Source organism: Myotis daubentonii, chromosome 5, assembly GCF_963259705.1.
Source record: "Myotis daubentonii chromosome 5, mMyoDau2.1, whole genome shotgun sequence".
Classification (NCBI taxonomy): Eukaryota; Metazoa; Chordata; class Mammalia; order Chiroptera; family Vespertilionidae; genus Myotis; species Myotis daubentonii.
In genome coordinates, this window is record NC_081844.1 from 45,231,910 (window position 1) to 45,257,952 (window position 26,043).

The following is a 26,043-nucleotide window of genomic DNA, read 5'->3' on the forward strand; positions in this document are numbered from 1 at the left end:
CAATATGAAAATGACTTCTGATTTCTATGGGGAAATGGAATAATATCTCTTTATCTATAGCACAATAATGTGAGATCTTAAAAATTCTGCTCCTGTAAAAACACATTTGACAATGTCGGCTTTAGAAGTGTGTTTTGTACCGACACAATATGTGTACATGTAGCGTCCACATTTAAAACTCACCTTCTATCCACTTAGTAAGTCCTTGCTATGAAAAATGTTAATGACTACTTATGAAAGGATCTTATGTAAAAAAAAGTAATGAATGTAAGTTGCTACAAAGATTCTATGTAAAACTATGAGTTGAACTGCACAGTTGAATGGTACATGTGACTGGAATGCAACTTACACAATAGTTAGAAGTCCCATGAGCCTGTAAATATCTTGATATTAATGTTTTGGCCAATAGTTTTTATGATAGAAAATGGGATAGTATGACTATGATATGATTCTCAGTTAAACCCTAGAACAAAATATCCCTAAGTTTGCTAAGAGATTTATTGTTTCATGTCTGTCCCAGTCAAACTGACTGTATTAAATGAGATAGAAGTTCTAAATTGTGGTTTGTCATGATCAGTTGTGAAGTGTGTTGAAAAATTCACTAATTTTAGCAGAACAGACAAGTATGAGCAAGATTCGCTTGAAAAGTAAATTAGAGTAGATTCAAGTTTATCCCTACAACAATGTCACTCTCACATGCATCTCAAAGTGTTTTCTTAAGCGGGAGTGACATCGTTGGAAGCGCCCCTAGGACTCCATCAAACCTGTACCTGTCCTGTATATACCATAGTCCTTAGAAGAGGTGGACCCACATGGCACGGTGCATGCCATTTTCTCTGTTGGGCACAGGAAGAGCAGCTCTATTCTGAACAGTAAACTGGACTCTCAAATACAGACTAGTCAGGGGAAGTTCAGACTTTTGTTGAGGATGGAAAAGTAAAGAAAACCTTGAGACCATAGTCGAGGGCAGCAGATTTGCATTGGCAGCTGTTTCTGGCCTGACTCAGTGCCTCCTTTGTCCACTTTTCCACGATGACTGCAAGGTGAGACCCTCTGCTCGCTGGGCCACTCACCTCAGTTAAAGCTTAAAGGGAACGAGTAATTCAATGCCAAAGTTCTAACTCTTGAGTGACTACACAAGCTTTATTGTTATCATCCATTTAATATCATCCATTGTTCTTATCCTCAAAAAGTTCATAGTCAAGTAGTGTAGACAGATGTAAACAACATACTGCAATATAGTAGCCTAAGTCCTAAACACATATATGAGCAAAATAGATAAAAGCTTGCTCAACTTTTGTTCAGGGTTTGGGCATAGAAAGGAAAGACCGTATGCAGGAAAAGTTAGAGCAGGTAAGTGCAGAGAGAGGGGGATCCAGAAGAATGCCTATACCACTCTTGGCCTCTAATCGCTGAGTACAAAAAGAAGAAATCTCCATAGAAGGGTCTGCAAGGGGCTGAGGCTGGGGCTTCCTCACAACTGAGCCAACTTTACCAACATCCTGGAGGTGGTGATGCCTTCTGGGAAGAATGTAGAGTACCACAGGGGTCCAAAGTGGGTGCGGAGATAACAGAATGTGATCTCTGATTCCTCCCTGGACCACTGTGCTTTTAAACACAGACCAGAGTCAGAGGAAATAATTCTTACCCGTTGTCAAGGCCACTGTTTCTTTCTCTCTGCGATCTCTACACCAGCTCCACACACCTCCTTTCAGTTCTATCAACATGCTATGTTTCCTGTCCTCAGGGTTCTCACACATACTGTTCCTGAAACCCTCTTCCTTCCCTAACGATCCACTTATTTCCCATGCACACTTCATATTTCAGCTTCAACTTCACTCCCTCTGGGTGGTTCCCTGACCCCATGTCCACCTCCACCTGTGAAAATCAGATTCCCTTTATAAGTTCTTGTATTTCTCTGTACATCCCTTTCATAACACTTAGGCTATTTTAAATTGAATATTTGGCTAGTGTTTCCCATCTCACTAAGTATGGACCAGTGGGAAAAATATTAAACTGTTTTGTTTGCTACTATATTTTGTGAATGTGTTAATCTAGGCTTTATTTAATACACAAAAATAAAGTGTGTGGTTAAATCAATTTGAAAAAGTTATCTGTGACCATCTCCTTTATTGTGCCTACCTTAGTGATACCCTCCATTTTTTAATCTCCTGGATTTTTTTAGTTTTTTTTTTATTGTACCCTCTATTCTATAATCTCAAATAGCCAAAGGGAAAAGATCTTTGCTCTATTAAGAGTAAGACTTAAAGGAAAAATCTTTAGTGTCTCCTTTTTCAACTTTGCTGTTCTTTTGATATATCTAACTTGGCAGTTATTAAAAAAAAAATTCTGAGAGAAAAGACCTGTGGACCACAGGCCCTTCCACTGTGGGACAGAGGAAATTTCTATTATAAACAGAGGATGTCAGATGCTTCCTTTTCCATAACTTCTAAAAAAGTTACTATTGCTAATAGCTAATCCCATTTAGGAATAAAGTAATTTAAGACAAATCCAAGAAAATTAATCACGGAAATGTATTTCTTCCAACCAGAGAAACAGGTGGTAAACAACCTTCTCATCAAATTTGCTGTTGGTAAATAAGAGAGCTATGTGTACTTTAGTTATTGATAAGTTTATACCTCTTGATGCTAATGCAGAAACTACGTAAATGGTACCAGAGGCATTAAAGTCAAACACTGGCACAGGTCTTTCCAACTGTAGGTGCTTGAGTCTTCCCATATAATTTATAATCCAAGCCAAACACTTTTGAGTGTGCAAGAGGATACAGAAGTCATTGAAATTATATAACTCTTGAAATGTTTAATTTTTTTCTAAGAAGATAGTTTTAGGACATAGTGGATATGTATTTATTTTTAAAATATGTTTTTAAAAGCATTTTCTTCTTAAATTAAAAATATAACATGTCTGTAAAAATTAAATCATAATGATATTTCAATTGTTTTTATATTGACTATCTTGAATATAACATAAGTAGAACTTTCAGTTTCAACTCTGACATGTAAAGGGCTTGGAAGTTGTCACTCCCACCTATAAAAGAAGAAAAATGCTGGACAACCTGAAAATTAACTACTTGTTTATTTCTTTTATTGATAGATTTTTAGAGAGGAAGGGAGAGAAAGAGATAGAGATTTGTTATTTCACTTAGTTATGCATTCATTGGTTTTTTGTATGTACCCTGACAGGGGAATCAAACTCCAAACCTTGGCATCTTGATATATTGGGACGATGCTCTAACCAACAGAACTACCAGGCCAGGGCCTCATCTACTGTTTTAGACCCAACAGAGGATTGAGTGGCATGGAAAACCACAATCCCTAACTCTGGACAGATGGGAGAATCCAGAGAATCAGAGCTAAGTCTGCTTACCAACAGTAGGATCCACTGGAGACATGCACTGATAGAACCATTTAAATGATGATTTAGATTAATTTCTGGATGCTGATAATAGACTGGAGTAAGAGTGAGAAACTCCTGGAGACCACAGTCTTAGAAGGGGCCCCACACTTTTGTGGTTTTTACCTCCAGGAATCCCATCAGATTCTCATGGTAGAGAGATCTAAGAAAAATGCCCTCCTACGTGTGATAAGGGGCAACACAGAGAAACTGAATGAAAGAAGGTGAGAATTAAGCAGATACAAACACACACACACACACACACATATGTATATGTATGTGTATATATATATATATATCTCCTATCTAATAATAGACAAACATGGTAATTAACCATACCTCTGCTACGCTTCCCATTGGCTAATCAGCAGGATATGCAAATTAACTGCCAACAAAGATGGTGGCCGGCAGCCACACAGCTGAAGTGAACATGAGGCTTGCTTGCTCCAGTGATGGAGGAAGCCAAGGTTCCCCACCTGCTGTGGCCCAGCTCTGAGCTCCGGATGCAACAATAGAAGCAATTATAGAAGCTAAACAAACCCCAGATACCTGCTTTCAGCCAGCAGTGGGCTCAGAGCTTAGAGTGCCAGTGATGATAACAGAGTTTCAATTATAGAAGCTAAACAAACCCAGATACCTGCTTTCAGCCAGCCATGGCCTCAGAGCTGGAGCCGGCTCTCAGCTCCAGTGACAACCATAGAAGGTAAATAAATCCCAGAATAAAAAAAAGAGGCTGGGAGCTTCAGTCACCCACCAGCCTGAAAACGGCCCTCATCCCCTCACCCAGACTGGCCAGGCACCCCAGTGGGGACCCCCACCCTGAAGGGGGTGTGACCAGCTGCAAACAGCCATCAGCCCCTCACCCAGCTGGCCAGGCACCCAAGCAGGACCCCCACTCTGATCCGGGACACCCTTCAGAGCAAACCAGCCGGCCCCCACCCGTGCACCAGGCCTCTATCCTATATAGTAATATGCAAACTGACCCTAACAGCAGAAAGACTGAAAATGACTGGTCACTATGACACACACTGACCACCAGGGGGCAGATGATCAATGCAGGAGCTGCCCTCCGGTGGTCAGTGCACTCCCACAGGGGGAGCTCTGCTCAGCCACAAGCCAGGCTGATGGCTGCCAGTACAGCAGTGGTGGTGGGAGCCTCTCCTGCCTCCTCAGCAGCGCTAAGGATGTCCAACTGCAGCTTAGGTCTGCTCCCCACTGGCAAGTCGACATCCCCTGAGGGCTGCCGGGTTGCCAGAGGGATGTCTGATTGCCATCTTAGGCCCAATCCCCCCGGGGAGCAGGCCTAAGTCAGCAAGTGGTCACCCCTGAGGAGTCCCAGACTGGGCACAGGCTGGGTTGAGGGACTTTTTTACCCCTGAGTGCACAAACTTTTGTGCACCGGGTCTCTAGTATATCTATATCTATATCTATATCTATATCTATATCTATATCTATATCTATATCTATATCTATATCTATCTATCTATATCTATCTATAGAAGTAATATGCAAATGAGGTTGAGACTCTGTCACAGTCATGACCAGCTCAGGAAGAGGGTCTGGGCTCTGCCCGAGCCTGAGAGATCAACACAGAGGGGTGCCTGCTCCGAGCCTCCGTGGCATGACTGGGGGCAGGCCCCCAGTGGACACACACACACACACACACACACACGGGGCGCCTGCTCCCAGACTGCGGGAGCAGGCCTACACCACCAGTAGAACATCCCCTGAGGGCTCCTGGACTGTGAGAGGGGGAATGCTGGGCTGAGGAACCCCCAACCCCCAGTGCACGAATTTCGTGCACTGGGCCTCTAGTACATATATAAGTATGCATGTATGTTATATACAATGTATATAAATATATATATATATTTGAGAAAATTAAATGTATTTACATATATTGAATTATGTAATGTATATGTAATATATTTTATAAGCTGTCATTTTATTGTAGATAATTTTAGTTTTTTCTGGTCATTTTTAGGATCTTTTTATCTTTGGCTTTGTCATTGTATCAAATGAATTTATAAGTGGATATTTTACATTTTTATGTATCCCTATTGTAAATTGTAGGGCAAACAAGAGGATGATGACTAAATTAAGTTCTGAAAAACCTAAGGTGTTGTCCCTTTTAATATTGTCTTTCCACTAAATCTCTACTCTCTCGGTAGCATCCTGCATACATCTTATCATATCCATATTTTCATCCAACTCTTTGACTATTTCTTTGGACCTATTTTCCAATTTATTAATATTCTCTTCACTTTTATCTAATCTGCTATTTAACTCCTCCATGAGATTTTATTTTTAATTCTATTTTTCATTTCTGGAAGTTCTCTTGGGCTCCAGTTTCAAGCTGGTCAGGGTTTATACTCTGTTTCCTTTCTTACACTAAGAATACTTTTCATTTTAAAAATCTATTAGACACACTTATTATAAATTCTACTAGTGGCCCCATGCACAGAATTCATGCACATTAAAAGGGAATTAATTAGAGGAAATATTTTAATATTGCTATTTGCCCTTTCTCTATAATAGAAGTGTCAGAGATGAAAGAAAATTAGTAAAATGTATATGAAAATCTCCCTCCTAACAGAGTCTGAGGCGTGCTTCGGGACCGAGAGTCAAGTTCCCGCCCACTTTTGCATGCCTTGAAATCACGTGAGATCCAGGCCCGGCCTGCCCCACCCCTGTCAAGCCTCACAGGGCTGGGGGCACAGCCTCAGGTCCCCCATCAAACCCCGCTGGTTGGAGGGCTCAGCCTCAGGTCCCCCAGGCCCTGTGTGAGGGCATGAGGGCATGACAACCATTTGCATATTAGCTCTTTATTATATAGGATTATGAATAATTTTTACTTTTGTAGTCCTTGCAGGTCTGACTTCTAATTAACTATCTTCTTTCTGTCATTTATGGTGGCATTTTTCCTCATGTATTTGGTGATGTCCTTGGTACAGTCTCACTTTTTCTGTAGAAATTATCTGCAGAAATTGCTTGAAGACTTTCTGTACAGTGGATTCCCTGGTGAGGATTTGCGTTTCCATCAGGCTCCTACAGCATTCCCAACACTTGACCACTTTAAGATCAAGGTTCTGCCTGTGGGTGTCCAAGCACTGAATTTGATTGAGTTTCCAATCCATAATGGTGGAAGTGCAGGCTTGAGATCAGGAAAACTCGGGAGACACTCTGTCTCCCCCTGCTCCATTTTGAGTCAATACCTAAAGAGAGAGTACCTTGTGCAAAAATAAGCTCTCCAAGATTTCTCCGAAGTGTCTTGTCATTCCTCTTGCATTTGGCTTTGTCTTCTATTTCCCAGGCACATGTTGCCCGGTATCCCAAGCTCCTGCCCACTAGTTATAAGCAGGCGACCTCAGAGCAATTGCCAGCTGTGGACTTGCTTACGGGTGAAGCCTTCTTTCTCATTGTCTCTAGTCTTAGCTTGTCCCCTATGGACACTAGCCTGGGGAAGCCTTAAAATCGTGTTTTATTTTTTGTTTTGTTTTTGTTTTTGTTTGCATGAAGCAGCTATTTAATGTGTTTTGATTTTTACCCAATGTGGACAGGTCCTCTCCACTGGGAAGGGTTTCTCGGCACATCTGCCAAGGTGTTGGAAAGGGAAGGCCTTTGTGCCACTTGCATTACTTTTATGATCAGACCAAAATAAAATATTCTACAAAGTAAGAAGAAAGATTTGGTGAGACACTAATTTCCCTTAGGTAATATTGTCAAATGTTTAAACAGAGTATCTTATAAATATAAGAGCAGCAGTCATAATTGTCATTATCATAAAATGAGATTTCCAGCAAGTCTGTCTCTGCATAATTTGCCTTTTCTTTGTGTCAAAACAGAGCTCTCTTTGCTCTGAAGAAGCTTCAGTCAATTTCTTTCTTTTTTTTTTTTTTTTCAAACCAAGGCGCAGGATATTGGGTCCGGCCCGTCTGGAGCAACCATCGTTGAAGAGCATGTCATTCTACTTGGCTGCCTTTTAGCTTTGAGGTCTCTGTGCTTCACTTCTCCCAGAAGAAGCATGCGTGAAACACTTTTATGAGCACGGCTCAATGAAAACACCTTGACTTTGGAATTAAAGTGAAAGCCAAAAGCAAAGTTAATAGCCATGCATTGGCTGGTTCTGGCACAGACTCATTAGCTCGTTAGCGCAATACATCACCAGTTGGTCACTGTCCTGTGAAGAATAATGCAAACCACCCGGCCTTCTTCCCACTGAGCTGCCTACTGAGAGGCATGTGATATTTTTCTCATACCAGCTTGAGATGAGGAAAGTTTAAAAGCAAGCAGAAAAAGCTTTATCTGCTACAATATTTAAAAGGAGAATGGGCACGTCACTAAAGGATACTTCTCATGCTTGAAAAGTTGCAAGCATGCCTTTCTGCACAGATAGCTCTCTTTTCTGTAGGTCCGTAGGTAATGTTGCCTTGGAAAGCTTCTCTTAAAATTAAAGGACATGTATAGATGTTTACTTATTTATAGTCACATATAGAGATTCTTCTCATTTTGATTAAATGATTTCCTCTAAAAGTGATATTCTAGCCCTGCCGGCTTGGCTCAGTGGTTGAATGTTGACCTATGAACCAGGAGATCAGGGTTCAATTCCCAGGCAGGGCACATGCTCTGGTTGTTGGCTCAATCCCCAGTAGGGGGCACTCAGGAGGCAGCCGATCCATGATTCTCTCTCATCATTGATGTTTATCTCACTCTCCCTGAAATCTGAAATCTGTCTGAAATCAATAAAAATATATTTAAAAAAATAAAAATAAAAGTGGTATTCTATCAGGGCTATGCGTGTATTTTTTTAAAACTCTGTTTCAACTCAGCTTTGCAGGGAACCCCTGAAAGAGTATACTATTAAGGAAGATGCTTGGGGACTTAACCACAGGAGCTTTGTAGTTGTTTATAAGTCCAGTGCCTAGAAAAAGAAAGTGTTAAAACATTTTCAACTCTCTATAAAAGGCATTCATTTGATCAATAATTATTATTTAACATCTCTTACCATGAAAGAAAGCATGGACAAATCAACTTTTAAGACATTAAAGGAATTGGATGCAAGTTACCTGAGTGTACTTCCTTAATATTTTCTTCTATAAGTAGCTTTATTAATTATACTTTTGATGCTTTGCCTACCGGCTTAGTAATCTTCCATCTTCTTTCTTTCCCTCCCTCTCCCCCCCTCTCTTTTCCTTCCTTCCTTCCTTCCTTCCTTCCTTCCTTCCTTCCTTCCTTCCTTCCTTCCTTCCTCCCTCCCTCCCTCCCTCCCTCCCTCCCTCCCTCCCTCCCCTCGCTTCTGTCCTTTATTTTCAACCCCTCTCTCTCTCTCTCTTTCTCTATCATTAAATGAAAATATACTACGCCTATTTAGTTAACCATTCTATTAGAAAATAAAGCTATTAAAACTCATGTTCTCCACTGCTTACTTGATAGCTTAAACTAATGTCAAACAAAGAAATTAAGAGAATATATAAATAGTTTGAAGGCAAGTGTTGAAAACCCAAGCCTGTTACATGATGGTGTCGGGAATGTGTACCTGCTAAGGAGTTCCTCAATAAGACAATTTTTCTACCTTGAAATAGTTAGTGTTTCTGAGTGTGATCCTCAACCATCAGAGTGATTTGGGGATGCTAGTTAAAATGCAGTTCCTGGGACCTGCCAGTACCCAAAGAATCTGATTTAAGAAGTATAATCTGGGACTCTTTATTTCACATAATTAATAAGCTCTTTGCAGGATGACCAGAGTGATTCATACCCCAGGGTGATGAGCCAGATGGCCCGAGTTTGAGTCCTGCTTTTGCCACTTGCTAGCTGTGTGATTTTGGGAAAGTTACTTAATCTCCCTATACCTCAATTTCCTCATATGTTAAGCAGATATAATAATAGTGCTTGCTGGAGGAAACAAATAGCATAACACATATAGTGTTTAGAAGAGCGGCTTGCACATAATTAACAACCTACAATTTAACAATTATGATTCTATTTTTAACAATTAAAATGTTAGAACCCCAGAACATTTTCATCACCCAAAGAGCTCCTTGAGCCCCTTTGCTGGCAACTCTCCACCCTGGCTCCAGGCAACTACTAATCTGCCCTTTGTTAGTTTTTCTCTTTGTAAAATTTCATATAAATAGAATCATGTGGTACATACTCTTTAGCGTCTGTTTTCCCCCTTCAGCATATTTTTGAGATTCATCCATGTTGCTGTGTGTATTAGTAGTTCCTTCTTTTAAATTGCTGAGTAGTATTTCATTACATGGTTGTACCATAATTTGTTCATCCACTCATCTGTTGCTGGACATTTGAGTTCTTTCCAATTTGGGGCTGTTATGAATATGTTATGAATAGTCCAGAATAGTCCAAATAACTTATTTGTTGGCAGACAGTGTTAGTTTTTCTATTTAAAAAATATGAAGGCAAAGACTTAGGGTGTGCTCCTGTAAACATTCCCACGCCTTTCTTCCCTCTCAGGCATGCATCGCATTAACTCTAAGGTCCCCACAGGACTTACAACCAGGGGAGCAATGGGCAGAGGCAACTCCTCCCCGGCTAACCTCCTGAATCCGTCTCCAGAGCCCCTTTTTTCTATGACCTTTCAGGGAGCTAAAGCAGCTCCATCTAGGCTCTCCTGTTGCTTCTTCTGTCATAAATGCCCTTCCTTGCTTCACTGTCCCCAGCTTTAATAAACATGCTTTCAAAATAAAAATAAAACCAACAACATATTGTTTCTTGGCCTTTTGGTTAAGATTGAGTGTATTATCTGTTCCTACCAGTTTAACATCTGATAAGTTGTCTGTCTGAGGACACTATATTAAATGGCATTTGGAGCAGGGAGGTGGAACAGAGCTTGCTCCATCTATCCTGCACATCAACCTGGTATTGCAGTGCTCTGGGAATGGTGCACATACAAAAAGCAGACTCGGAGTCTGTCTTTATATGGCCAATTATTTTGGAATAACAAGTAATCTTGTAAAAGCAGGGTGGAGTGAGGGACTAATTTAGAACAGCAAAAGCAATATTGAAAACCAAGTGTGTTTTTGAACTAAGTTAGAGAACAGCTTCACCATAGCTGTGGACTCTTTTGTTTACACAGATCATATCTTTGTATGGCTACACTGTTCTTTTTAAACTTGTCAATTTCATGTGAAATATCTTTAACTGGATTGAGCAAACATAGTTACCCTCAACAAATACCTGGGAACAAGTTTCCTAAACTTTTGTTTTGTAGTATCTGTTAATCCATTCCTCTTAGGGACTTTTTATGTCATTGTCTCCCAGTATGGCCACAGTACAAGGATGCTATGTTTACCCGGATAAGGATGGCGTAGCTTCTTCATTCTAGATAAGCTGAGGATTTTCTAAATCACCAAACCCTGGTTCCTTTTTTCCTTAATAGCTCTTCCTTCCTCTCACATTTTACAATAAGCCGCAAGAGGAAGCCAGGCAATGCCTTCAACACTTTGCTTAGAATCTTCTCCTCTAAATATGTAAATTCATCATTTCTGCATATGGCAAACTGCAGTTCAGCTAAGATCTTCCACTGTATTATAAGGACATGCTTTCCCTCCACTTTCCAATAACGGGGTCTTCATTTCCATCTGTGTCCTCACCAGCAGCACTTGTAATGATCATATTTCTGCCAGCAGTCCCTTTCTGGCATAGTCAGTATTCCCTAAGAAGACACAGGTGTTCTTTTCCATGGCGTCTGATTCTCTACCAGGCTTCTGAGTCCTCACCAGCAGGGTCAACATCCACGTCCTTCCCAACAGTGCATTCAAAGCAACTTAAGGTTTTGAAAAACCGTGCTCCACAAAATCCTCCCAGCCTTGGCCATTTCCCCATCCCGAAGCTACTTTCACATTTTTAGGTATTGGTTACACCAGCACCCCACTTCCCAGTTCCGAAACTGTATTGGCTTCCCATTGCTGCTGTAGCAAATAACCATCAGCCTGATTACTGAAGGCAACACGCATGTGTTGTCCGACATGGAGGTCAGACGTTTGAAATGAGTCTTACTGGACTAAAATCAACGTGTTGGCAGGGCTGTGCTCCTTTCTGGAAGCTCTTAGAGAGCATCCGTTTTCCAGGCTGATGCAGCTTCTCGAGGTGCACACATCCCTTGGTGATAACTCCCTTCCATCTTCAAAGCCAGAAATGACAAGTTAACTCCTTTTCACATCGCATCACTCGACTCCCTCTGACTCTGACGCTCTTGCTTCCACCTTTCCTTTCACAATGGTTCTCAACCTTCTGGCCCTTTAAATACAGTTCCTCATGTTGTGACCCAACCATAAAATTATTTTCATTGCTACTTCATAACTGTAATGTCGCTACTGTTATGAATCATAATGTAAATATCTGATATGCAGGATGGTCTTAGGCGACCCCTGTGAAAGGGTCGTTCAACCGCCAAAGGGGTCGCGACCCACAGGTTGAGAACCACTGCAGAAGGATCTTGTGATTGCTATGGGTCCATGTAGATAACCTGGGATAATTTCTCCATCTCAAGGTTAGCTGATTAACAACACTCATTCTTTTTTAAAAATATATTTTTACGGATTGCAGAAAGGAAGGGGGAGAGAGAAACATCAATGAGGAGAGAGAATCATTGATCGGCTGCCTCCTGTACACACGCCCCTCCCCCCACTGGGGATCAAGCCCACAACCCAGGTATGTGTCCTAACCAGGAATCGAAACACAACCTCCTGATTCACAGGCCAATGCTCAACCACTGAGCAACACTGGCCGGGCAACAATCCTAATTCTATGTACAACTTAATCCCCCCTTGCCAAGTGCCTTGGAACATGATGTATTCACAGGTTTCAGGAATAAGCACATGGGCATCTTTGAGTCAAGGGTTGCGGGGCATTGTTCAGCCTACCATTCTATTAACTGTTGAAGAAAACCACCTGTTTTGAGAAGATATAGGACAATATTTCTATCACCATTAGAATCTCTTCAAAGTCCACGCGTCTTCATGTACTAGTATGTCCTACCAGGACTAGAAATTTAGGGACTCCAACTTCACATGGTCTGCTTTCTCTAATTAAAACTTCACATTCCAAAAGAGACATTTTGGAGTGCTAAATGTCTCAATAATTACAAGCTAACAGTGTAAAATATATTTAACTAGGTGTGTTTAAGACAAAATTGAAAGAAAATAATCTTAAGAAGTGGAGTATAAAAGCGTAACAAAGAGGAAAAAGATAATGAAGTTTGTCTTTTCTTTCTCTTATTGGACATGTTATCCTGATTTGATAAGTAGTACAGTCAATCGTTTGTTAAGTGGTAAAGAGAAATTCTGCCCTTGACATATAAAAAAATTGTATACATTAGGGTGCAATGGTCCTCCCATTTCTTCCCTCCTGCTGCATCACCCCCTCACCCTTTCTCTCAATTCGTTTTGGTTTATGAACTTGTGGTTTTGGTTTATGAACTGGATCAAGAAACCAGTAGAGCTAAATCTATTAGTCCCATTAATTAATTTGAACTGATATGGCAATAATATTCCAGAAAAGAGAGAGGGGGGGAGAAAAAGAAGCTGGTTCTAAAAATCTCTAAGATAACGAGATTCAGACAACCTGTTGCCAGGTCGAGCATACTTAATGAGTTGATTGGAGATCAAGGGGGGATTTTACAAGGGACGATCTTGTAGGTTCAACCGCCAAAGGGGTCGCGACCCACAGGTTGAGAACCGCTGCTTTAGAAGGACCTTGTGATTCAGTAGGTTTGGGGTGAAGCCTGATGTTCCATATTTCTGACCAGATCACAGGTCAGGCTCATGCTGCTGATACCCAGACCACACCCTAAGTAATGAGGGTTAGATCACGTCTCTGGTTGGCATTGGCATTTGCAAGAGTGACATTTGTACTGCTGTCTTTGTGAGCATAGGAATACAAAGCATCTTTTCTGCCCGAGCTGACAAATTGTCCCAGGATGGCTTTAAACTGAATACAAGTCCTTGTTAACATTTTTGTTAAGTTGGTACAACAACTCTCCTATTCTCAATGAAGTGGAGGTAAGTAGGTTTTAACCTACATACCATCTACAAGACAGAAGAATGGTCCCGGAGGGTGATGACATACCCACTCAACAGTCATTTTACTGAATTCCTATTATGAACCATGCTCACTGCTAGGTACTTAGGCTGCAGAGAGTAGTTCCCTAGTGCAAAAGATGACTTTTCTGGTGCAAAAGACTATTTCTCTAGTGCAAACAATTACTTCTCTAGGGCAAAAGTACTCTCATGACTTTTTCAGGGCATATCAAAGATCCAGATTAGGGAATGTCTTTCACAATCACCTTTTGGTGGCTCCACCCACCCTTAACCCTAGATTGGTTGCTTTCCCCATGTACCCCACACTCACAAAGCCCAGGAGAAGAACACAAAACTGTCTCCAGCTGACAGTCTAACCCTTGGTAAAACTGAATAGCCCCTGGCAGAAATTACTCAGGTTAAATGCAGTACCTATGAAGAGATTGGGTATGCCACAGAATGTGAGGATGGTAAAAGCAGAAGTTAACAGCTTTAGCAAATCTCACTCTAGGATTAAAGGAATATTGACAAGAGTAATGCCATTGAGGAAAAGAAAAAAAAAAACCCACAAGTTTTAGCCAGGTCTACAGTGCATGACAACTAGAGGCCATTTGGACCCAACGGATCTTTGCAACCTATCTCCCTACACTTGTAAAATTTACTTAGTATTTTTTATCAACTGGTACCACTTCCTGTTTCTTGAATATCCATTTCACATCTTCCCACCTCCATGCCTTTGCTCAGACTGAAAAAATAAAGCAAAACAAAAGCAAACTATTATATATTTTTCCAAATATGACCAACCTTTACAGGTTCAACTCTAATGCTGCTCCTTTATGAAGTATTTCTCCTTCTGGGCTCTCATATCATTGAATTTATTTTGAAAATAGCATGAGATTCTCTTTCAATGATGTGCTAGTGGGTATTTCTTTTTCTATCCTTTTAGATCTTAAATTGTAAGCACCCTGACGAGAAAAGCTCTACTGACCCCAGATTATCATAGGTGGATGGGTTGGGAGTTGAGGAAGAGCAGGTTTCAGAGGTGGCAAAGTTTATTGAAATGTGTGTTTTTTAATTATTTAAATGTCTTTTTTTATTTTGCTTATTCTGACTGATACTTGTCATGAGAAGATAATAGTAGGCAAAAATGGGATGACTCTAAAATGAGATCAGATTATGTGGTAGGTTTGGGAAGAAATATAAGAATTGGAGATAACCATGAACAATTTGACTCAGAGTTCCTGAGTTTGAAGAAAGATCACATAATCATGATTAGTTGTGAATTCACAATGAAACCACATAACGAGATTTTTTTTTTTTTTAAGCCAGAAAGATGACCTCAAACACAGTATCAGAACTTATTTTCCTGAGCTGGGATACACACCACATGTACAATCTCCCCTCCTGCCCCCCCATCCCCAACAACAACAACAAATAGAACTAAATATATGAAACCAAGCAGAACCAGGACCTTACTGGACAGATGTAAATATCTGCAACCATCGAACTGCGCTTGCAAGAGTAGATGGGCTTGAAACCTGGAGACCAGAACAAGAAAACCATCCCCGCAAATATCAACTTCGCTGCAGAAATGTTGGAATGTTTAACTACGGTGAACTCCAGTTTTTCTGCACCAGAGCGTAGTGGAGAAGATTTTTTTTTTTTTAAGTAGGCCAAATTTTTCTTGAGTCCCCTCCTTCCTTTTTTCTTTCTCTTCTATTTGTCCCGTCCCCTCGTTTTCGTCTCCACAGAGTAACTGTTGAGATGGCGATTGGGTAGCGGCAGGGTCCAGGAGTCAATTCCCCTGCCCTGGTCTGGTTGTAGTGGGTGGGACTCAGCCCAGAGTTGGTTTTCCACCAGCAGATGTCTATGCCGTTTTCCTACACGTTCCCGAGCTAGACCAGAGGCCAAAAGCGGACAGCAGCTGGGGAGCCGCCCCCAGCGACCTCCACCTGCGCCAAGAGGGAGCGCCGCCCGCAGCGCAGCCGAAGGACCCTGAGTGACCTCACCATGGTGCGTTAGGGCCGCTACTTTCTTTTTCAGTTTTCCGGGGCAGGGAAGGGGAGGGGTTCTGAAAAGAAGTCCAGTGCGGTAGGGAGAGGGACTGCCAGGGATCTCTGGGGGTCATCGCAGAGAGAGAGACACGAGATACAGGGAGAGATCGCTACTGGAACGCTTGAATGGGAACCGGGGTGGCGAGGCACGCGTCCCGCCCCGCCTGTTGAGCAGGTAGACAGGAGTGAGCCCGGGTGTGCGCGCTGCGGCCGCGTGTGCGGTGGGGGCACCCCGCACGGACCGGCAGGTGCCACCGAGGGTCCCCGCTCCCGCCCACCGCCTCCCGCCCCGATGCCCACTCTCCTTCTGCGTTCGCGGTGCGGATTTGCAAGGCGCGCCCTGCAGCTGCTGGAGATCCGGAAACGCAGCCCCGAGCTCTGGGAGGCCACCGAGTAAGTGGTCACCGCACCCCAGAGAGGGTCGGGCTCCCCAGAGGGGCGGTCGCTTTCCCCGTGCCCCCCTCCTTGGTTCGATCTCCTCCCTCCACCCCCACCCCGGGAAGCCTACTTGGTGCTCCCACCTGCGCAGTCCCGGGGGCCCGGGGCCGGTTCCCACGCTGGGAAGGAGCGAGGGAACAAAGGAGACGGCGCCCAGGAGCCCGGCCGAGGGCCCCGGGGACCTCCGGCGCCCGAAGGACCGGGACGGACAGGGGTGGGCGCCGGGCTGGCCGCGCCGGAGGCTGCGCCAGTGCCGCGGGGCCGTGAGAACGCGCGGGGCGCGCCGGGGCCGCCGCTCTCCCACGGCCCGGGCGCCCCCCAGCGCAGTCCGCCCGCCCCGCGCGGCGCCACGGCCTCAGGCGCTCGGGAGGGGGAGCTGGAGCCGCGAGGGACACGGGACCTCGGAGCCCGGGCGTCACTGCAACTTCGTCCCGCTTGCTACGGCGTGGGCGAGCCTTCGCCCTCCTCCAGAGCTAACAGCCACGATCTAAGGATCGAGTACAGAAAGCAGCAGGAAACTTACAGTGGGGCTGCTCCAGGGGCTCAACCGAAGAGTAAGTGTGTGTGTGAGTGTGTGTGTGTGTGAGTGTGTGTGTGAGTGTGTGTGTGTGTGTGTGTGTGAGTGTGTGTGTGTGTGAGTGTGTGTGTGTGTGTTAATTACTGCATGGCAGTCTAATTTCTGTGGTCCTTATGACTGCCGCATCTGGGGAAACAGTACATGTCAGGGGGCCAGTGCCTGGAGCCTGTAATCCATGGGCTGAGCAGCCTCACCGTGACATTGGTGTAAGGGGCTAGGAAGCAACGGGGTTATGTGGTTTCCGGCTATGCATTTAAATGTGTCATTTTCTTGCTCACTTGTTTTCACATTTGATCCTTCATTTTGCACTTGATAAGCAGTGTACCTCCTCTGAAGTAAACCAGGAGGTTGTACATTTCATTCATATATATATATGAAACTATATATGTATATATTAAATTAGAGCTTCGTTTATAACATATCTGTAGTGATTTTTCAGGGTTAGTTCTCTGATGGTGATTTCATTAAATGTCTACCTACTTATTAGGACTAGTCTTGGTTGGAAAATCGTTAACCCTCTGGTTACATATATAAAATTTTGAAGCACTTAATGATAGATATAGATTTAATATCTTCGTTCATAAGATAAAATTAGTCTGTTGCTTTTCCTAATATGGTTATATTTTTTCCTTCAGCCGTGGTATTGCAGGTACTATATATTACGAAGAGTGGTCAAAACCATTAACACCGTAAAAACAATACGAATGTCTAAAATTCCAAAGCAAACCTTATTTGTCAAAAAGCTATATAAACTTGACTACTTCTCAGTGGAGGTTGCCTGTGTGGTCTGTGTTCTGTTCAGTTCCCAGACAGCTAGTTCTGTGGATGTGCTTCAAGGAGTCCTGACGGATGTCCCTGAAATTGTATTCACACATCTGAATTGCTGCATTTTTAGGGAAGTAGTCTGGAGCCCTCAGATAGCCAAAGAGATCTGTGACTCCATAGAAAATAAGAACCACAAAGTTAAATATATAAAGTACACTTTTTCTTGTCAAAACAATAAGCTTCCTACAGAAAGCCTTCTGGCAGAAGAGCAGGAAAAATCCTAGAATAAGTAGTGTTACAATAATGAGACATGTCATTGAAAACAGACCCACTTGTATGATTTTAAATATGTCAGACAGGAAACTTAGGTAGGTGCAATTTATTTGGTAGAAACTTATGATGAATAGATGGGTATCTTCTGTTTCTTCTTGGACTGTAAGATCTCTTTCTAGTCTGGTGTGTGATAAAGAAATAAAATTATATTTCTCTCTTTGAAACCCAACAAAAATGTAAAGTATTTATGCTTGCGGAGGTGGTTCATAGTGTATGAATGTAAAGAGCGCCTAAAGGCCGTGTGTCTAGATGTCCAGGGAGAAAACAACTGGCCTAAGACAAATGTCATTACAGAATGCGGAAGGAAATGTAAAGACATTCCACTTACACCTGGCAACGCCAAAGGAAAAAGAAATGCGGGAAACTTCAAATGCTTAGTACTCATGTTTCTTATAACTATGGTTTATTAAATGATCTTGCTTTAAGGTCTTATTTTGAAACCTGTTTTAGTTAATATTACCTTCCACTAAAAACTAAAGAAGCAATAACTAAAATTATACTATGACTATGCCAATAAAATATTATATGACTGAAGGTCAACAGTTTTGTCATAGACACTTTCAAGCAAAAAAAATCTTTATTTAGCATTGCTTTTTTGATTTTGTCTGAAACCATACAAGAGAAATCAAATTCTATATTTACATTTGTAGGCTGCATTCCCCAACAATTAATGTGAGTATAGGAAGGAGAATACTGACATTTTTACAAGTTATTTTAAAACAACAGCTATACCCACCAAGTTTCTATTTAAACTTTTTCAGAAATAGATAAAAATCAAATTAGCCTTAAGAATTTATTTCTTTAGGTAAAGAGAAATGCAGATTTAAAGCAATATTTGAAAATTCTAAGCCAAAAAGTATGTTATTAATGGGACAAAATATTGGAGGAAATTATTTATTCAGAATATTTTCTGTATGTCAGATTTTCCAGAAAGGTTCTATGCTTTTCTTTTATCTGCTAGGATATATAACTTTTATAGCACTGATTTTCTATCACTTAAATTATAAATATTTACCCAAGCAACTTTTTTAAACATTACTATTTATTACTTTTCTGCATAGTTGTAGAAACTGATATTTTTAATTCTAAATTATCAATAATGTCAATGTTTATTAGTCTCTAGACTATCTAGATTTATTCAGTAAGTATTGATTAGGTGCCTGTCCAAAGTTTTGTTTGGATATCTTCATTTTGACCTGATTGAAGAAGAGGTTTTAGCAATTTTTAGGTCTTCAGATGAACAAATTTAGTTGCCCATAGAGTAGTTGACTTAGTTTGGCTTGGAGTAATTTTTTGGCTATCCTGAATCATATTTGCTTCTATTTCTCTCAACAGTTTGGAAGTATCTGACCTATGCCATATTTCTCTCTCTCTCTCCTGGTTTCAGGCCAATGGGTTTTATCTTCTTATGGATAGCGTTATTTGCAAGGAGTGAAGAGCTTTAGACTACATTATAAAACACTAGGGCATACCCCCCTCCCCCCCCAGCCCTTCGAATAAAATGTGATTCTCACTGCTCATAATTACTAACTTCACCAACCTGGAATGCTTTCTGGTCATTAATAATCTTTAATTAAGATGAACCCTCCTTTTCAGAAAATCAAAGGCAACTCAAATTAATTAGCTCACATACCACCTCTTTCTTCTCACCATTGTAGGAATTAGCGAGAGGCCAACAGAAGACAGTGGCTTGGGAAGTGAACACCCTGGGGAAAAGAAGTTGAGTAGATCAAGGAAAAGTCTTAATCCTTAAATTATTTCCAGGTCTGACCTAACCTACACATTCCCTTTCGCTATGCTACATTGCATTAAAAATACTTGTTTAGGTGTCTGTATCTTACTGAACTCCAGCCTCCCTCAGGATATTCATCATTGGACTCAGTGCCTGGCACAGAGTAAGTGTCTAGTAAGTGTAATTGTGTGATCCTTGTAATTATTGAGTTAAGTTTTTTATGCCTTGATCCTATAGGTTGTTCTGTTTAAGAATGCAATTTAAAGAATGATATTCATTTTGCAATGGCCCTCCATGGAATATTATGGTTTTCTCTCAGAGATGCCTTGCAGCCTACTCAGAACTGCTTGTAAACTGTATTTCTCTCATCATTCCCAATTACCCATTGTCTTTCTAAGTTACAACCTTCATTAATGTTATCTATCCTGTCGCCATTACCAATGCTTAATGACCTGAGATTCCACTTTCCGTAGGAGTTTAAAACAATGGAGGTTTTTCTTTCTTCACTTTAGTCAGCCGGAATTTTTCAGGACTTCATTGAACATCTACATGTTTGGCTTTCACAGGACCTTAACCTGCTGCCCTGCCCTTCAGGAATCCACTGGTATTCACCCACCTAGGCCTTCATGTCACTCAGAATTACCCCAGCTGAAAAAGCTGAGAATCTCATATTCTCTTTCCGACCACAATCTCCGATCCTTCCAATAATTCCACTCACTCCCCGTTACCTGACACCATCCTCTTCCATTATTTTTCTTTGGCTACCCTTAATTTTTTCATATTTCTCATTTTACTTATCACAGTAGTCTTAGCAATGTCAACTCTGCTCCAACCCTCAAATCTCCTGCCCCTAGAACCTGATTCACTCTAACCTGATTCAGTTGAAGGGATGGTTAACAGTGCTAGGAATTTGTTTCTTTCTTAGATAATTCCATATCAAAATCTCTACAGTACATGTTCCAGATTTTTCCAGGTTTTCCAGTCCACTCAAATTATCCTTATTCTTTTCTCCCTTCGCAGATAGTTATTTCTGAATTCATAGAGAATATGAAGATTAATTTAGGCAAACTATTTATCATGATTGATCTTCAGTGTAAGAGGCATGTCTCTATTTGTTCTGTTTGTAGCCTAAGGACTATTTTCTTATATTGAACTATACTATTTGTTTCTATCAATTTATATCCCAATGTTTACCTCTTAGAATACCTATACAAAATGCTTTTATATATGACACCTCTTCTAGTCCCTATGGTAATATTCAGTTCCTTCAACTCATCCTGAATTGGCAAGGTTTGAGAGTCTCATTCTTTCTTTGCATTCATACTACACTATTTAATTATGCATCTTTTTTGCTTCTTCTTGTGTAAATATACTTCTCCACAATTGTACACTTGGACACTGGATTTAGGACTTTTAAAAATACTGCAATTAAATTTAACCTTTACCTTTAGTTAGCCCATTGTTTTGGAAGGTCAAGCTATTTTTGGATTCTGATTCTATGATATAGATTAGCAATTCTTCACAATGTAGAGGCCTTAACAGATTTGGTCAGGAGGTAATTAATAGCTTCTTCTGAGTAAATGTGAAGAATGCTAAAGTGAAAGGACTTTTGGCATGATCCTGGGCACCTTCCTCTTGCTTTTCAAGAGTCCATGAGCTAGGCCCTTTTATAAGGCTCTTCAGCCAGTTATATAGTCAAGCAACTCTCTTTCCTCTGAGTTTACATTCCTTTGTGTGGCCCAGGAGTATACTCTCACACACTTGGTCGAATTCCTTGCTGAAATGCATTTCCACTTTCTGCAGAATAGATATCAAGTAACCTTATTAAAACCAAGAGGAAATAACACAAGCTTGTAGGTAACGACACTTCACATTTTGAGTGCTCACATCCATAGTTTTAAGAATCTCTTGGGAAATCATGTCTGGAATTAATGTCAAGCTCTCTGGGCTGGAGTTGCTGGAATCTACCTTCTCTATTTTGAAAATTGAGACAGTGGCTCTTTGTTCTCTGTCAATCATTCTATTCACTGTAGTATCTGTAAAGATAATTTACCATACCTACAAATGCTTTCAGTACTTTGTAGTATAATTTCTCCAAATTAGTGAAATCAAACTCATTTAGAATATTTAATGTCCTGCTATATCTCGGGCTTTAAAATTTATAATTTTTATTTTTGTCTTACTTTTGTCAGCATGATTATTATTTTTTGATGAAACAGAACAAGAATAGAGTATTAGTATTTGAATTTCTTCATCACCCATCAGCGAACTCTTTCTATATCTAATAAAAATGCCATTATCACCACTTTATCTAGCAATATTAACAAGAATGAAAAGAATATTCTTTTGAATTTATAATTTTTGAAAGCTTAGCTTGTTTTATGTTTTATGAAACTCTTCTCAGAGAGGTCTGTCACCTTTTGTACTTCTCACAATGAAGTTTATAATGTATTATGCTTGTCACTGTCAGAGAAACAAGTGAAGTTTATGGCACAGTCCCTGACTTGAGGGAATTTAAAGTCTGCATGTGGAGATAAGAGAACCCAGAAATAGTCTCAGAATTATACATTCAGCACTTAACAACCATTAATATTTGTGGTGCAATTTTAATAACTGCTAAACAACTTAAAAGAAGGGAGTGAATTCAGCAAGATGGAGATATTGAAGAAGGCTTTCTTATAATGGAAACACTTGTTGAGATTTTAAAACAAGACCGAGGTGTTGGGCTTTTCAGGACTTGTAGGGTTTAAATACAGAGAATAGTGGAAGAGTGTTTTCTAGACAGAGGAAAGGAACATCACAGAAAGCAGGTGAGTGGTGTGTGTGTGTGTGTGTGTGTGTGTGTGTGTGTGTGTGTGTGTGACCAAGGCATGGAAGGGGAAGGGCTAACACCAAATCTTTTTAAGCCACAGCTTTGAGGTATTCCTTTGTGGAAAATACTACTTCCCTTCCCCCTTTCTAGATTTCCTTTTCCCTTGCTAGATCTTTGAGAGGCCCACTCATCCTTTAAATCTCTACTTCTCAGAAACTTTTCCTGATCTTCCAGGTCTGAATTGAGTGCCTTCGATGTTTTCCGTCAACGCCCTGTACTTCCCTATCACATTATTAAGCTCTACTACAATTGCTTGCTGAATTGTCTATTTTCCCCATTAGCCTGATACTCTGTGGGAGCAGGTATTATTTCTGTTCAGTTCTCATTCTATTCACAGACACCTAATAGAAGTGCTCCATGAATCATAAGCATTCAGTAAAAATGTGTGAGATGATATGGGCCTGCTTGGAGCAATGAGGTTATGCTGGAGAATATTTATAAAAAGATTGAAGGTAAAGAGGGGTTAGATTACAAACAAGACCAGAATGGCAGGCCGACTCTGCTTTAGTAGGTCATGTGGAACCATTTTGTTAATTAGATCTTCATAAATCAGTTTCAAACTATCCGAAGTCAGACATGCATTTCTAGACTTTACGAGGAAATTTGGCTCCGTACCTTATATCAGGTGTTTCTATTCATGAAGTTGAGAAACCCTATAACTTAAATACTGCGTGTTTTTATTAGAGAAAATTTGTTATTTTACTAATCTGTTTTTTTTTTATGTATGCACTGAAATTGTTAGCTGCTTTTCAACCATTTTGCCTTGGGATTGCTGCAGTATTTTGAATTGTATCTCTTAGAGACCAGGGATAACTCTTACCCAGAAGAGCACCACAACCTTGTTTGCCCAATAGCAGAAGTCACTTATCATGTTACCTTCTGCCGTCCATTAAAAGCATAGTTTCTTAGACATAGATTCTTAAAGTTAACAGAGAAAGGAAACCAAAAGACCCAATATGTGAAGCATAGACAAGAAAGGTGGCTACAAGTTGGGGGCGTTGCACAACTATATGGTGCTCAACAGGAAGCAGAAGGTCAAAAGAAAGCAGAGACGGTCCTAAAAAAACTGTTCCTTCTCACTTTTGTTCCCTATTTTCCTCATTGCTAATGAAGAAATGTTCCAAGGAGGTGGAGGTGTTTAGAACTTTTTTTCTCACCAGCATGTTGTGGCCTTCATTATCTATTTAAATCAAACCAGAGTAACATCGGTTTAGTTATTTTTATGTTACTATCAGGTCTGTTTTCATGCCTAGTGGAAACTAGTAGCTGCATGTTGTCACAGTCCGTTTTACACACAGTAAAACGGTGCCTGGCGCTGATTCTTAACATCAGCTGTCCTTGATAAATAATCATTGGTCAGTGTTAACCATCAAGAGGTTTTGCTTCATACCATGTGCTAAAGGCCATTTTAAGTGGTGCAGAAATCATGCACTATTCATCATAATCCGATGGCCTAGCTCTGCCACCCAATGTCTGGGTCATTCTCGCACTGGAATATTATGTTATAGCCACATTGTCTCCACTGTAATTTTTACCTTGATCTTTTTTGGTTTCTGATGTTAGGCTTCTTATATACTTTTTTCTAATATAGTATTTTTCTTTTTACTTTTTTATTGGGGTGACATTGGTTAATAAAATTATATAGATTTCAAGTGTACAAGTCTATAGTACATCATCTGTATTTTTTTTATTGCTTAAAGTATTACAAAGGGTATTACATATGTGTCCTTCCCCCCCCCCGCCCTTGACAGTCCCCTAGCCTCCCCTATCCCCCAGTGTCTTATGTCCATTGGTTATGCTTATATGCATGCATACAAGTCCTTTGGTTAATCTCTTACCCCCCTCCATCCTGCCCCCCAACCCTCCTCGGCCTTCCCGCTGCAGTTTGACAATCTGTTTGAGGCAGCTCTGCCTCTATTAGAAAACTGTGGTACATCTACATGATGGAATACTATGCTGCTGTAAAAAGGAACGAATTCTTACCATTTGCAACGGCATGGATGGAACTGGAGAGCATTATGCTAAGTGAAATAAGCCAGTCAATGAAGGAAAAATACCACATGATCTCACTCATTCATGGATAATAGAGACCAGTATAAACTTTTGAACATCATCTGTATTGTATTGTGTGTTCACCACCAGGAATCAGGTCTCCTTCCATCACCACTGATGTTCCCTAGACTCTCTTCTACCTCCCCCACCAACCCTCTTTCCCTCTGGTAATTACCCAGCAGTTGTCTGTGTCTATGAGGTTTCCTTTCTTTTTATCTATTTCTATTTCTCAGTGGAAACTTCCTGTTTGTGTATGCTACCCAACTCTGCCACTAGGTTGTAGAACATATTTATCATGGTTATTTTTAAGTTCCTATCTGATAACATCTGGGCCATTTTTGGTTGGTTTCTAGTCATTGTTTTCTCTTGACCATGGGTCACTTTTTTTTCCCTCTTCATGTGTCATATAGGTGGCACATGGGTGTATGTGTCTCATCACACATGTATATTAGACTGAAAGTATGGAAGAATGAGTCATGCTAAATTATGGAGCGCCTCAGGATTCTAATCTGTCATATATCACTTCAAAGTTTGATAAACATTAACCAGTTTCTCTTGACCTCTGTCTATGGGAGATTCTGTCACTTTCTACCACTTGATCTGGGCTGAAAGTAACCATGACTCTCAGCTCTCCTAGGGCCTGTTATTTATTTATTTTGAAATCTAGGTCATTTAGGTTTCTTTGAGTCCTTGACTGAGTTTTTTTTTTAATGACTTGGCTAATGTATAACTTATGTACAATAACCCTCACATATGTGAAATATGCAATTGAAGAAGATCTGACAGATGTATATCTCTGTGAAACCACCACCACAATCATGGTAAATAACATTTCCATCACCCTAAAAGCTTCCCTGTGTTTCTTTCCAATCAGTTCCCCCTCCTCCTCTGTCCCTAGATCAGTGGTTCTCAACCTTCCTAACGCCGCGGCCCTTTAATACAGTTCCTCATGTTGTGGTGACCCCCAACCATAAAATTATTTTCGTTGCTACTTCATAACTGTAATTTTGCTACTGTTATGAATCATGATGTAAATATCTGACATGCAGGATGTATTTTGATTGTTACAAATTGAACATAATTAAAGCATAGTGATTAATCACAAAAACAATATGTAATTATATATGTGTTTTCCGATGGTCTTAGGCGACCCCTGTGAAAGGGTCGTTCAACCCCCAAAGGGGTCGCGACCCACATGTTGAGAACCGCTGCCCTAGACAATCATTGGTCTTCTTTCTGGACTTACAAATTTGTTTGCAGTAAACAGATTTTATTTTTTCATTTTGATTTTTTAAATCCTCACCCGAGGCTATTTTTCCATTGATTTTTAGAGAGAGTGCAAGGGAGAGGGAGAGACAGAGAGAAACACCAATGTGAGAGAGACACATTGCTTGATTGCCTCCCTCATGCCCCCGACCAGGGCCAGGAGCTTGCAACCGAGGTCTGTGCCCTTGACCTGAATCGAACCTGGGACCCTTGAGTTCACAGGTCAATGCTCTATCCACTGGGCCAAACTGGCTAGGGATGCAGGAACCAGATTTTATATAAAAGTAATATTACCATATACAACCTTGTTTGTGTGAACTCTCACTCAGAACAATTATCTACTCTGTTGCATGTATCTGCTGAGTAATAGTTTTTTACATGTATGGCTATACAACATCATGTTTATTCATTTACATGATGAAAGACATTTCAATAGTTTCTGGCTTTTAGCTATTACAAATAAAGTTGCCATGAACATTTACATACAAGTCTTTGTTGGAATA

At 40.8% G+C, this 26,043-nt stretch overlaps 1 protein-coding gene and 1 non-coding gene across 4 annotated transcripts in view; both read left to right on the top strand.

The window, feature by feature from the left end:
* The first annotated feature begins 10,135 nt into the window (after nt 1–10,135).
* Nucleotides 10,136–10,323, top strand: LOC132236375 (U2 spliceosomal RNA). Its single transcript, XR_009453301.1, has one exon. It is a non-coding gene; the product is annotated as a U2 spliceosomal RNA (small nuclear RNA).
* A 4,894-nt stretch (nt 10,324–15,217) lies between these two features.
* Nucleotides 15,218–26,043, top strand: part of GUCY1A1 (guanylate cyclase 1 soluble subunit alpha 1) — a 49,853-nt gene continuing 39,027 nt past the window's right edge. The window contains exon 1 of one of the 3 annotated variants that reach the window (XM_059697696.1): nt 15,218–15,464. The gene's annotated coding sequence lies outside the window, so the exon portion shown is untranslated. Of the gene's footprint in view, nt 15,465–15,533; nt 15,899–15,935; nt 16,498–26,043 lie in introns of those variants that run through there. The other 2 variants (XM_059697694.1, XM_059697695.1) reach the window with 2 other exon arrangements.